Below are 13,294 nucleotides of genomic sequence, written 5' to 3' on the forward strand. Positions count from 1 at the left end.
TTTCAAATGGGATATAGTGTATATGTTTTTACTAATGAACAAATCTAAGATTAAAGATAAGCATAAAGGTTCCAGCACAGTAGGTTATTATATTAGTATGATAAAAATAGATGTAAATGGAAAATTCTTTAAAACCTCTTTATCGACTATATTCTCACTCTCTTTCACATGTAGCTCTTTTTTTTTTTTGCAGTTTTTGGCCAGGGCCAGGTTTGTACCCACCACCTCCAGTATATGGGGCCAGCGCCCTACTCCTTTGAGCCACAGGCGCCGCCCATCTTTTTCGAATTAATTTTAAATTCAGTCCCTTTCACCTTTTGTCTAAAGCATCACCTTTCTCATGTCCCAAAATGGAAATACTTTTCTATAATTTTTCTCTCTGTCTTTCATTTTCTCTAAAAATAAGTTTGCATGATATATGTACTTTAATAGAAAAACAATCTATCTGTATTTATTCCTCATTGAAAGCTTTTTCTCACCAACCTCATTGTTATCTCTTCTGTAGTCATTAGAAAATTTTAGTTGAAAGTCATGGATCTAAATTATTATAAACAAAATAAAACTATTGGCTTAAAGCAAAGATTGCTCCAAATGCTCAATCAATATCATTGGATCCATCCTCTCTCTCTTTCTCTTTCTCTCTCTCCCATTTCAACTCCCCCTGCCTGTATTCCTCATTGTTTATTGGCTTGTTCCCCTCTGCTGTGGAGTCTTTCTCCATTTGGACGAAAGCTAGCTCTGGGCAAGTCTATGTTCATATTGCTCTAAATCTAAAAGGGTGGTGCTCTCTCTTTCAGTGTCCACTCATCTTATCTCGTGAAAGAATTCAAACTGACCCGCTTAGGTCACATGTCCACCCTTGAACCAGTCACCATGGCAGGAGAATTGGGGTGTCTAAATCACAGGCTTGCCGTTGAAGCCAGAGACCAGTTGGCCATTTTGAACGGCAGTTCTTAGAAATAAATGTGCTAGACTGACAAAAACAACACATGTAAGTAGCCCCCTTAAAAAAAAAAGGCAACAAAATTTACCAAATCTAGAAACTTATGTTCTACAAGATAATCCCTGTTCAATATTACTGATGAAACAAACTTAAGTGAGAAAGAGCAATCAAAGTTTTTTCCCATCTAATTCAGACTAGATACACAGGCCCAGAATAATGCCAATAAAGTACAGACATGTCCATTTCCATTTCTTGCTGCTGAGCATTCTGTGTGAAATATATCAGAGTGGGTAATGACCTTCTGCACCAGGCCACTGAAACTTTAAAATTAACTCAAACCTCATTACTGAACTCTTATGTTTATATTGTGTATACACCACTGGGTCATAACTCTAGCCTTTGTGAATCCAGGCGGCTATAATTGAAAAATATGCCTCGTAAAAGATTGTTTTGTTCATTTGTTGTTTCTACTGGAAGAGCCTGCTTTTCCTATTTTTGCAAAGAACCAGATTTTGAGAAGGATTTTTGCACAAGGTCTAATTACATTTGATATCTCAATGCGAAACATGTACATTTTCAAATGACATATTCCTTTCACTTTTGATCACATGAAATCTAATATCTGGAATCACAATGTCATGTCACTTTATTTTTTCTTTTTTAATAATATCACATTTTATGCAAGGGAATACCAATACACTAATCTCATACTTGAGAAATATGAATATTTTTAATTCCAAAGTTAAAAGATATTGAAAAAGTGTGCCCCCTTAGGGTCAGCAATTAATATCTAATTAATTGTAACACACGAATAAAAATTATTGACCTAATTAACAGAAATAATAACTGAGATTTTTATAATGTGATTAGCAGAATGCTAATTAGACCGGTAACTAATTTTCATGGAATATAGACATATGATAGCGAAATATTTCTCAGATTAATAAGCAAACATTGTAAACATCTGCTGTGCTACTTAGGTCTTTTCCCGCCAACACCAAAATCAAGGAGGGATTTTTGTTTTGCTTGAAATTTGGTTTATTTCAATAGCTAAGATGCAGTTACTAAAGTAATACTTCGTGGGCTGTTAGTCAAGGTTTGTTTTGAAATGTGTAAAAGAAGGGAGATTTTACTTTTCATTTCTTTCCCTCGGCACCTTGGCTTCTTACCATGTTACGTGGTAAGAAGTATTTCTTCTATCCCACCTTATTATCCTTTCCCTCCTTCTTTCCCTGCAGTTTTCTTCAACTTTGAATACAAATTATCTGCCTGTAGAATCACAGTTTCTTCTCGTGTTCATAATCTTCAAAAAATAATGTTTACTATTTCAGTGTCAGCCTAGTGAACTAAAAAAGCCAGAACCCTCTGAGTTCAGCTAGGGGTTGTCCTTTATTTTGTTTTCACAAAAGCTCTATGATTTTTAATATCAATAATGGTACACACACTCTTGTAAAAATTTAAAAACTTAAAAGGTACACAGATAAAAAAAATGAATAATCTCATTTTGCCTCAGTCCAATCCTATGCCCCAAGAAAAGCAAAGTTAAAATGTATTGTGTAACCTCCCGTATTATTCTTCTGCTTATAAGGATATACCCATATAAAACATATTCTCATAGATAATTAACATAATTTGGCCTATTCATTCTCTATCTACAGAGGGAGGCTGTACACCCTGGTAGCTCAATAGTGTATGTGTCTATTTGTGTCACTTTTTGATTTATCTGTCACAGACCTCTTTCCAAGTCATCCTTTAGCTGCAAAATGTGACATTCTGTGAATATGTTGTGATTTATTCAACCACTCTGCTATTGATGGACAATAACTATTTTTCTCAGCTTTTGCTCTTACTCTTATGTGTGTGTATAACAAAAACCTCTATAATGTTAATGAACTGTTACACTCATTTTCTATCAAAGGTAAAGGAGATGATGCATTGGGGTATTTAGAACACAGGCTTTGGAACTATCTTTTTCCAGATTTCAAATGTGCTTTTCACTAGATCTGTGACTTCAAGAGGATTATTTAGCCTTCTAGATCCAATTTTCCTCATCTGTAAAATGGGATTACACCAGTGACCACTTCACAAAATTGTAGTGAGTCATTAGGAGTGTGTATAAAACTCTCTGCCTTGTGCCTGGCACCTAAGTGTATGCTCAATAATTGTGAAATTTAATATAAAATGGAGTACCAAACATTGGATGAGTAAATCGAAGAATGTGAATATTTTAAATATTAATATTTCTGCCAGATTATTTTTAAAGAGGCTTTACTAGTTCACACTTGCAATATATCAGAAATGCCTGATATCCTCATCCAAAATGAGTATTATCAGTCATTTAACCTTTTGCCAATATAATAGATCAACACATCGAATCCTATTGTTTTGCCGTTGGCATTTTCCTGAATATAAGGCTAAGCCCATGGTTGCTGGCTGTTTGAATAAATAGGATGTCTATTTATATGTTTCCCCCATTTTTCTAATTTTTCTATTGAGTGAAACAGTTGTAGGAACCTGTTGTATTGTAGGAATTTTTTTTGTCATATGTGTGGCAAATGTTTTCTTCTTCTATTATTTATTTGACCATAGTAGGATTTGCCTGTCTTTTAAATAATCACAATTTTTCCTTCTGGAATGCTGATTTAAGAAAAAAAAAAATGAAAAACTTGTTAAATGCCATAATCGTACATGTGTAGCTATTCGACAAACATTACTGAGTTGGAATTTGGGAACTGTGTGCTAGACACAGTGCTGGGCACACTCATGTAAATGTACTTCTGTGTAAACGGGATAATCCAAATATGTAAGCTGTCTTGCCACCTGTATCCTGCACAAATCCACTTCTGCCTCTACTGATATAATTAAGAGGACTTATGTTTGAACTAATTTTATTCTAGATAGCCTCCTCTTGCATAGTAATAAAAAAAATACAAGACATTAGAATAGGTCAGAAGGTTACTTAGAGATGCACAGTTAATCAGTTGTGTAGCTGCGTTTTTTGACATCAAAGATTTTAAATGATTTTGCCCACGTGACCTTATCACAGGCTGGTAATGACAGAAGGGAAATAAGAATGTTTGCCAGGTGTACCGGCTCACGCCTGTAATCCTTGCATTCTGGGAGGCCGAGGAGGGTGGACTACTTGAGCTCAGGACTTTGAGACACCAGCCTAAGCAAAAGCAAAACCCCATCTCTAAAAATAGCCAGGAGTGGTAGGTACCTATAGTCCCAGCTACCTGGGAGGCTGTGGCCAGTGGATCCCTTGAGCCCAAGAATTTGAGGTTGTTGTGAGCTATAATGCCATGGCACTCTACTGAGGTCAACTAGGTAAGACTCTGTCTTTAAAAAAAATAAAAATAAAAAAATGTTGAAGTGATTAATTCAGTTCGTGGAGCTATCCACTTATCTAATCGTATGTCATCATACTAACTCTACCTGTTTTCTCCTTTTTTAAATCACGAGCCCTATTTTTAAAGAGCAAAGGGAGCCACCTACTATCCCTTGCTAATGGAAAAATCTCTTTTCAATGAAATGGGTCTTCTAGAAGATTGTTCTCATTGTCTGGGTGACTTGGGACAAGGTGTTCTAGAGAGCAAATTTAAGCATTAGGTTGAGAAAGATCTCCTTGAAAAGGAATACCAGAAAAGGTGGGGCAAAATAACGATCGTGATAATGATGATGAAGAAAAGGCAAGTAGAAGTAGTAAGAGGAGCTTTTTAGTGGACATTTTCCTAGGGCTTGTTTTGCTCCTGGTAATAGTAGATTGCTTGGTTATCTACAGATGCTTATAAAATGAGAAAATTATATTAGAAAAGTGGTTTTTTAAAATGGATATTTAGTAACAGAACTCTCTGTGCTATTGAAAGTGTTTGCAGATCCCAACATAATAATAGGTAAAAAATAGAAATGCCTGTTGTTGGCAAGAATAGGGGAGGGCAAGGATGTGGAGAAATCGGAATACTCGTGCACTGTTGGTGGGAAGGTAAGATGGAACAGCAGCCATGGGGAAACAGCATGGTGGTTCCACAAAAACTCGAAAATAGAATTAACATATGATCCAGCAATTCCATTTCCGACTGTATACCCCAAAGAACTGAAAATTCAATTCTTAAAGAGTTATTTGTACACCCATGTTCCCAGCAGGGTTCTTCGTAATAGCCAAAAGTTGAGTTGGGGGCAACCCAATGACTGAGACATGGATAAACAAAATGTGGTAGGTGCATACAATGAACTTCATTGTCTTAAAAAGGAAGGAAATTCTGACTCTTGCTGCAACACGGATAAACCTTGAAGACATTATGCTAAGGGAAAGAAGGCAGTCAAAAAAAGCAAATACCATATGATTCCACTAATATGAGGTACCTAAAGTAGGAAATTTATAGAAAGAGAAAGTAGAATGACAGTTTTCAGGAACTGGGGTAGAGAAAACAAGACTTGAATGGGTACAGACTTCTCAATTATGCAAGATGAAAAGAGCTCCAAAGATGGATGGCGGCGATGTCACACACAGTGTGAAGCTACTTGACGCCGCTGAACTGTATACATCAGCATGTTTAAGACAGTTATGTGTATTTTACCCCAGTTGAAAAAACAATACAGTGTGCTTGTGTTGAAGGAAGGTATAAACAACCAAGAGCCCTGCCCTGAAGTACTGTATTTGAAAACTGCTGAACCAGATGATTCCTAAAGCCTTACATTTTTCAGTTATAGTTGTGGTAAAATTTGAATTTGACATTCCTGTGGACCTTTCGCTACAAAAAAAGCATATGGTATTTTTTGTAGGAAAATTCCTTGAATCTCAGATGGAAAAAATATGTCAGTGTGCTCTCCAGGGCATAGTGCAAGGTTACATCAGCGGTCTTGGAGTCCCGCAGGCTGTAGCTGTGGGATGTTGCAGCGTGGCAAGAATCCATAGGTGTGAGAAGTGGCGCTCTCAGGGCACACGGACGCAGTGGGCTTTGTGTTTGTTCACGTCTAGGTTTTTCTCCTCAAGTTAGTATTCACTTGTCCTGATTGAGGAAATGGCCCTTCACGTTTGTCATCTGTGACTGTAGTCAAACTACAGAAAACAGATGAAATTTTGTAAAATTTCTAACACATACACCACACACGCAAACTATACTTTGTAGTTATGTTCAATGTATGGCACCATAGCATTTTCAACAACATCTCTTGCTGTTATTTGTCCCGTGTAATCCCCTGGCATAATGTTTTTTTCAGGATTTTTGTCATGTATTCCTCCTGTTTTGATTGCTAAATACATAATCGAAAACATTAGGTTGCAAACTGGCCTTAAATTGGCAAAGAGCTTCGGAGAACTACTCTGAAAACTTTTTATATAAACTCCAAGAAGGTCAAATTTTAGAAAAACCTCAGCTGCTGGACTTGGATCCCAGGGGCCCATGATTATTTATAATTAATATTAATAAATGGCAGATGACAGATGCTCATTGCTTAACTAAAAATGTGTGTGCAATACTAAGTTTTTTAAAAGTTAAAGAACCAAAGGACTTGAATATATGAATTGGAATAATGAAAAGAATAAAACTACCAACCTGTGATCCAGAATGCTCTCACTATAAGCACCTAAAGTTCTGTAGGAAATATAGAAGTATTTTTAATTTACCATATTAAACATTGGATTGCCATGAAATTCTTTTCCTTTAAACTAGTATGTCTGTTTCGCAAGCCTACATTTCTCTGGAAAATGGGCTTTGAATCATTTTATATGCATGTGTATGTACACACTCCACACACATACACTAAACTATTGCTCTCACAGTCTAAAACCAAATTGTTTACCATATACAGATTTTACAATCAGAAATTTTTTTAAATAATGGCCAAATGTTGAGTTGGCTTAAATCCTTATGTTCCATAGAGTCCCACTAAATAATATAACTGGCAGGGATTTATTCATCTCTGGACACTAACCAGTTAGGCCACAGTAGTTTAGTTACCTGGTTATATAATTCTGGGAACTTGATAAGATGATAAAAATAGACATGAGACTCCAGTTATTTCAGGGGAAGCAAAATGGCTTTTCCGGGGAATTACACATACACTCAAAATCATCTTACAAAAGCCAAAAGACAGGAAAATAATTTGCTTGAGTTGTATGTCCTCATTCAGCCACACCCATTAGCATAACCATATCCATTCACATAGTTTTCTCCAGTTGGGCTGTGATTTAATAATATGGTTTATTTAAATCTTGGAAGTTTTCCATGATTATCTCACTTGATCCTTTAAATATTCCAGGCATGTGAGCATTATTATTATAAACTCCAATTTAAAGATAGGAGGAAATTGAGGCTTTGAATGCAAGTAGCTGACTTCAAACCCCACGAAGTTAAGTGTCAGACCAGGACTCACACACAGCCGTGACTCCAAACCCAATGATACTTCCCATAACAGAGTGTGAAAAGAATATACAACTACCTTAAGAGTGTCAGTTAATAAATTAGTCAGGACTGGAACCTGGATCTGTTGACTGTTAATCTGATCTTCTTCCTTTTCCATCTTCCTCTGCACTTGCCACATGTTCAGGATGACCATTTATTTCCATGTGCCTGCCCTTTTCTAATTATACCCACCAAACATGAAGGCTACCATTAATCATTATTTCTTCTTCTTATCATTGTCATCATTGACAAAATTGAAAACGTTCTATTTCTACCACGAAATCTACTTAGCCTTTCTCTGTTCTATAACCATTTTTGTTGTTCACAGAACAAACTCGAACTTAATAAGCAAATTGGCCAGCGATTCGCCTTTTGCTTCAAATCACAGTGATGTTTTGAAGCCAAATAGTTTTCACAAATTGTCAACATCATATTCAAATGCAGTAAATGGTTATGTTAGCGTATCATGTTATCTAAACAAAGATGCTGTCAGTCAATAAAGTCAGTGACCTACAGGCTGTAAGTGGTTTGTGCAATTTTCACAGGGTTATGTTTAAATATAGGTCTTAATAAAGAACTGCATTTGGCTAATAGGTTAGGAAAATAAATACTTAATCCAATTACCGTAAAATAACATGGAAGACATAAAGTAAAATTCATTTTAAAAATGTATTTCGAAGACTGGGATTTTCTTCTCAATTTATGATGCATGTATGGTCTCCGAAATGTTGTGTGAATCAGTGGACATGCCAGATATGAAGCAAAGTTCCCACCCCAGGAGGCTTCCCAGCCTGAAGCAAGATGTCAGTGCGCACAGTTCCAAGAGAGAACACGATGTGCATGTGTGAACACAGCAGATGCAGCATGACTTTGGGTTTGTTCTCTGGGAACACACGACTATATGGAAAAATCACATGCTGCTCTCAATTGCTGTAGACATCTGCTAAAGGCACGTGAGATGGAGAACGGGGAAATGGTGCAAAATTTCTCCCAGAATATCATAGCTGAGCTTTGGAAACACAAGGAAACTGTTAACAGAGTAAGAATTCTATTCTAATGTGATAATTATGCATCAAGTTCATTCATGTAGGCAAACAGAGGCATGAAGCTATATATTTGCAAAAAGACAGGACCGCGTATTTCCTGGAGAGGTTTTAGATGATACCTACTTATGCCTTTGACTTTGGGTTGTCAAAGATCAGTCCATTTTTACTTGCATGCATGTGTGTGATACTTTGCTCTTGGCTAAAGCTTGAAAATTTAAAGAGGCTTTTAAATCCTTTTTAGGCATGAAATTGACCTCACAAAATAAGCTTAATGGCAAATTAGTCAGAGACACATGGATATGTTTTCTTTATATTATACACGGATTTTCAGAATTAGGATGTGGCACAACTTACCCGTGGTCTATTAAGCTTTCTAAATCACTCGAAACATAATTATGGATTTGCAAATTCAAGGTCAGCCGAATAGAAATAGGAACAAATTTGTGGTTGCATTTTGGCATTGCCTGCATAGTTTTATAAACACTTGATTGAGTTTTGAACTGGTGGATATGCTCACATCAGAAGAACAAGAAGTGTGAAGAGAGAAAAAGAAACAGGGGATGTTAAGAAATCAGGGTAATAATACATGAAGAAACTACTTCTGTGCTAGGTTTCATTTTGTTCCTGTCATCCTGTGGGAAGATGAGGACTGTGGCTTTTCAGGTTGACCTCGCTGCCCCCTACTCCTTAGAGCCATTAGAATGGAACTAGTCTTCTTACTCCATTTTCCCCAAAGTTTATGTGTGTGCATGCTTCACATTTATTTATTACTTTAATCATAAAATAATTAAAAGTAGTATGGTATGGAGTCAAAGAACTAGACTACATTATTTAAACCAAGGGTATTTTATTATAGATTTTTCTGTGTTACAATAGATTTTCATTTGAAGTACTCAGTTAAATTTTCCTAGGCTGATGTGAAGGGTTGACAGAAATAGTGTTTAGGTTGGGAGAGAAGCTTTCTACTTTTGGAATGCTTTATCTTTAAACTTGCCGTAGAATCGTGTGTGTGAGAAACTCTTAGATGTCTTTGACTTATATTCCTGAGGTTAAGTACAGATGCATGAAAGTTTATATAATTTTAAGATTTCTTAGTGAATAGATTTTTTAGTACTTTTCACTGCAAAAGTAAGTGATGTTTTTCCCAGTTTATCAAAAGCCTTCAGTGCTTATTCTTTTTACATTTGGTAATTCATTTGTCCCCTACTGTATATTTTCTCCCAAAGTAAGAGTTATTTATTGCTGTCAATGACGCCCTATTGTCTGTCTTTTCTTCAGTTCGCCCATTTGTTTTGTTTTATTCATTAGTCTAACTTAAACAGTAGAGTTCCCTCATGGAAGATAAAGTCCAAAAGCACGTTATTTTATTTGTGTGTGGGGAAGCAGATTATGGATCTTGCAGATATTGAAAACCCAGAAAATCTAAAGAAATAAGAGCTTTGCTAGTCTGAATCCCAGAACATGTTTAAAATGCAGTTATGTTCTTCAATTGGGCAGGTAACTGCTTCAGTTATAAAAAAAAAAAAAAAAAAGACTGCCTAATAACATTGATTTTGTTCATAAATGAGTATAAAATGCTAGGACGCTTTATACTTTTTTATCGTTTAAGTTGAGCTAAGCACAACTTATTGTTTCAAAATTAATTTAAGATCCCTTTTCCCTGGCAATGCTGCAAAGGTCAATTTTAGCACAGTTGTGACATTTCTTTCTAAATCATAAATTCCAAATCCAGGAACTTAAGCTGATTTTTTTTTTTTTTTAATTAGCCAGCCTCATTTCTGCATCGCCAGTTTGGTCTCAGTCTGAAAACTAGTAAAACTAGATCAAACCTGGATATTCTTGAGACTGTACTCTTCACAGCTGGTTCACCACATTTTCTAATACTGGTTAAGTGTGAACATGTTACTGTAAATGAGAGTATTGTTAACCAAATTCTCTCTAAAATTTTCTTCTCATAAGCATTGTGTATTTATAAAAAAATTCATTATTATTTTAAAATACAAAGTGCCCATCTGAAAATGAGATGCTGCTGGATGCTCTGTGATGTTAAACAGATCCAGACACAAAGACAAAAGCAAATTCCAGAGTATTTTTGTAGCCATGAAACCACCATAAAAAGAGGTTGGTGACCCCAGCGTTACCTTAACATTGTCTTCAGCATTTCATATTTAATTACAGTAGATTACTCACCAATATAATAAATATAGATTTATGAGATACTTTAATGTTCTTAAAACAAATGAAAACCACCCAAGAGGAGCCTCACCAAACCTGAGGTTGTCCAGATTGCATTGGCTTAGATTAAGCAGAAGATCATTCATCTCCAAGGGTCATGCAATTAATCTCGGAGTGGGAGTTAAAGCAATGACTAAGCAGAAAAGGAAGCTGAAGTACAAGCCTGTAGCAAAAAGAGTTGGAACTCCAACCTTAAGAAACTTGTTATTTCCTTTTTTGTAAATAGATGTAAAACACTCACTTCTTACTAGTGGCTTTGAGTTCTAAAATCCCACTTGGTTAGGTTAGCTACTCTTCATAACTATTTTTCATATGGTCAAACAGATACACAGAATAAGCTTTTCAAAGAGCACAATGGATTTTAACATCTAGAAAGGAAAAAAAGAAGATACTTCATCTTAAGTGTTACCAGAAAGTAATTTAGGATAAATATTTGATAATCCAGGGTCTAGACAATGCAAAAGCTCAAGATACACTTTAAAGAAGAAATATTCTACTCCAGGGTTCATATGTTTATTTAATTTCAAGTAAAAGTCAAAGTTGATCCTTACTTAGCTCAGGTGACAAACTGTTGCAAAATACCGAGCAAAATTTTTGACCCTCATTTCCCAGAGCTGAATTACCCTAGCCCTGATAATCCTTAGAATTTCCTGTGGCAGCAAATTTTTATTTTCAATAAACACTACCTGTTCCCTAACACACACCAGAGATTCTCAAACCTTACATTTTAAGCCAATAATTCTTTTGAATGTAGTCTTTCCTTACCAATAGGGCTTCTATCTGGGGCAAATTCTGACCCAAGGTTGGCCTGCCCGATACGTCATGGCTGATAGCCCATGAAAGTGACTGCTAAGTCTAATGCCCACGTCAAAGTTCCCACTGGATATTTTGCTCATTCCTTGGGTATTTAAAAGAATAACAAATAACCAACAAATCATCAAAAACTATAACATGTTACCCAATTCTTGGGAGTAAGCCAATAAGGCTAAAATCTGCTTAAACATCACAAATGTGAATTCTCAGCCTTTCAAGCTACTCAATTGCACCAAATGTTCACCAGTGACAAATCTGTATTTCAGCTATACACAAGGAGCACATTCATCCAGTAGCTGTCAAGTATAAGGTTCCAGCTCCTTCTTGAACCCAGTTGGTCAGACAAGCAGGCAGGAGCTGCGTGTTTGACCTGGAGACAGAGGGTCAGACATGCAGCCCCAGAGGGCAGTGCCCTGCCAGGAAGGCGAAATGGGCAAAAATGGAATCTGGAATGGATCTGAGGTTGGCATCAGAGGTTCCATGACTGATCACAAGAACTCTACTCTGTATTCCATGAGAATTAGTGATAGGGTGTGAGGTAGTTTACAATCTAGAAGAGTGAATAATAAAAGCAGAGTGAAAAACTCAAATGGCAAAATAAGAATTGAAGTTTAAAAAATATATAAATTAAAAAGATTTATGTCTACTTTCTCTCTTTTTATAGCCTTAGTAAAAGAATTGAAAGACAAAAGAGGCAAGCACTGGGAAGAAGCCAAACGTTTTCTTACAAATGTGTTTATTTTTTCTCAAAAGCCAACTGTAAATGCTATTCAGGGAAGGGAGTGGGAGGGAGCCAAACAGTGGTCTTAAAGTTTTGTTTTTGTTATTGAAGTGCTGTTGCTGTTATCTGAGAAACACTGAAATAACTTTTATTGCAATAGTTTTAGTCTCATAATCGTGGTGCACAGTCCTTTGAGTCATTTCTAAAATAGAAATAGGTGTGAGTGAACCTGACATTCACTGAATATAACAGGTACACTTAGGTGCACGTCTAGGAGAGAGCCCTGACTAATCCGAATGTTGAAATGTTGACTAATTGTATTTAACTGTGTAGATTTTTAAATAATAGATTATATTATTATATCTGACAAGGGGAAACATTCTGCATTATTTGAGCTGGACAACAACTAATATCACAGAAAAATCCTTGAGATTCTCTAAGTTCTACACTTAGTAATCTTAGTGGTTAAAGCTGCTTTAAGATAGCCTTATCTTAAAGATGTGTATCTTAAAAAAGCTTTAATTAGAATCCTGTTTTTCAATATAATTATAAAAATAAAAAACAAGTAAATTGGTACAAACTTAATAGTTTTAGATATCTCTTCATAGATTTTCCTAGAATGATTGGGAATCTGACAAATAAAAATAATCTCCAAGCCATAAATATGCTCAGTGATAAGTCAGAATAAACAGTAGGATGCCAGTTTCCTATGAATTTTCAAAGGAAAACATGCTGGGCTAAAGGTAAACATGATATTACATGTATTGCCTTGTATTTCATTTCACATATATATACATATATTGTTTTTGTGAACTTTTATAAATGAAATCAGTAAAATATGTGTGTATATGAAATACATATTGTTCTGGATCTCAACTAGATTTTTTCAATTATACTTCAAAAGTATGAAAATATTGCTGAGAAAAGAGCATCTGTGTCTTTTCACATATAACTTTTCTTGATTATTTCTAGGAAAGCAGACTAAACATGCAGTTCTGACATAATGCAGCTTCCCATTTGGATTTCTGGTTAGCTCAGAAGACTTCACCAGCTGGAAAAAAAAATCCCTGAAAAGGGCAATCCATCTGACCTCAGGAGGTTCTGATAGGCAGAACCAAAGCAGTGAACACTG

At 35.7% G+C, this 13,294-nt stretch overlaps 1 protein-coding gene across 1 annotated transcript in view; it reads left to right on the forward strand.

Moving 5' to 3' along the window:
* RSPO3 (R-spondin 3) overlaps positions 1-13,294 on the forward strand; it is an 88,500-nt gene that overhangs the window by 56,349 nt on the left and 18,857 nt on the right. The window lies entirely within an intron of this gene.

The sequence above is a fragment of the Nycticebus coucang genome, chromosome 5, assembly GCF_027406575.1.
Source record: "Nycticebus coucang isolate mNycCou1 chromosome 5, mNycCou1.pri, whole genome shotgun sequence".
NCBI classification, from domain to species: Eukaryota; Metazoa; Chordata; class Mammalia; order Primates; family Lorisidae; genus Nycticebus; species Nycticebus coucang.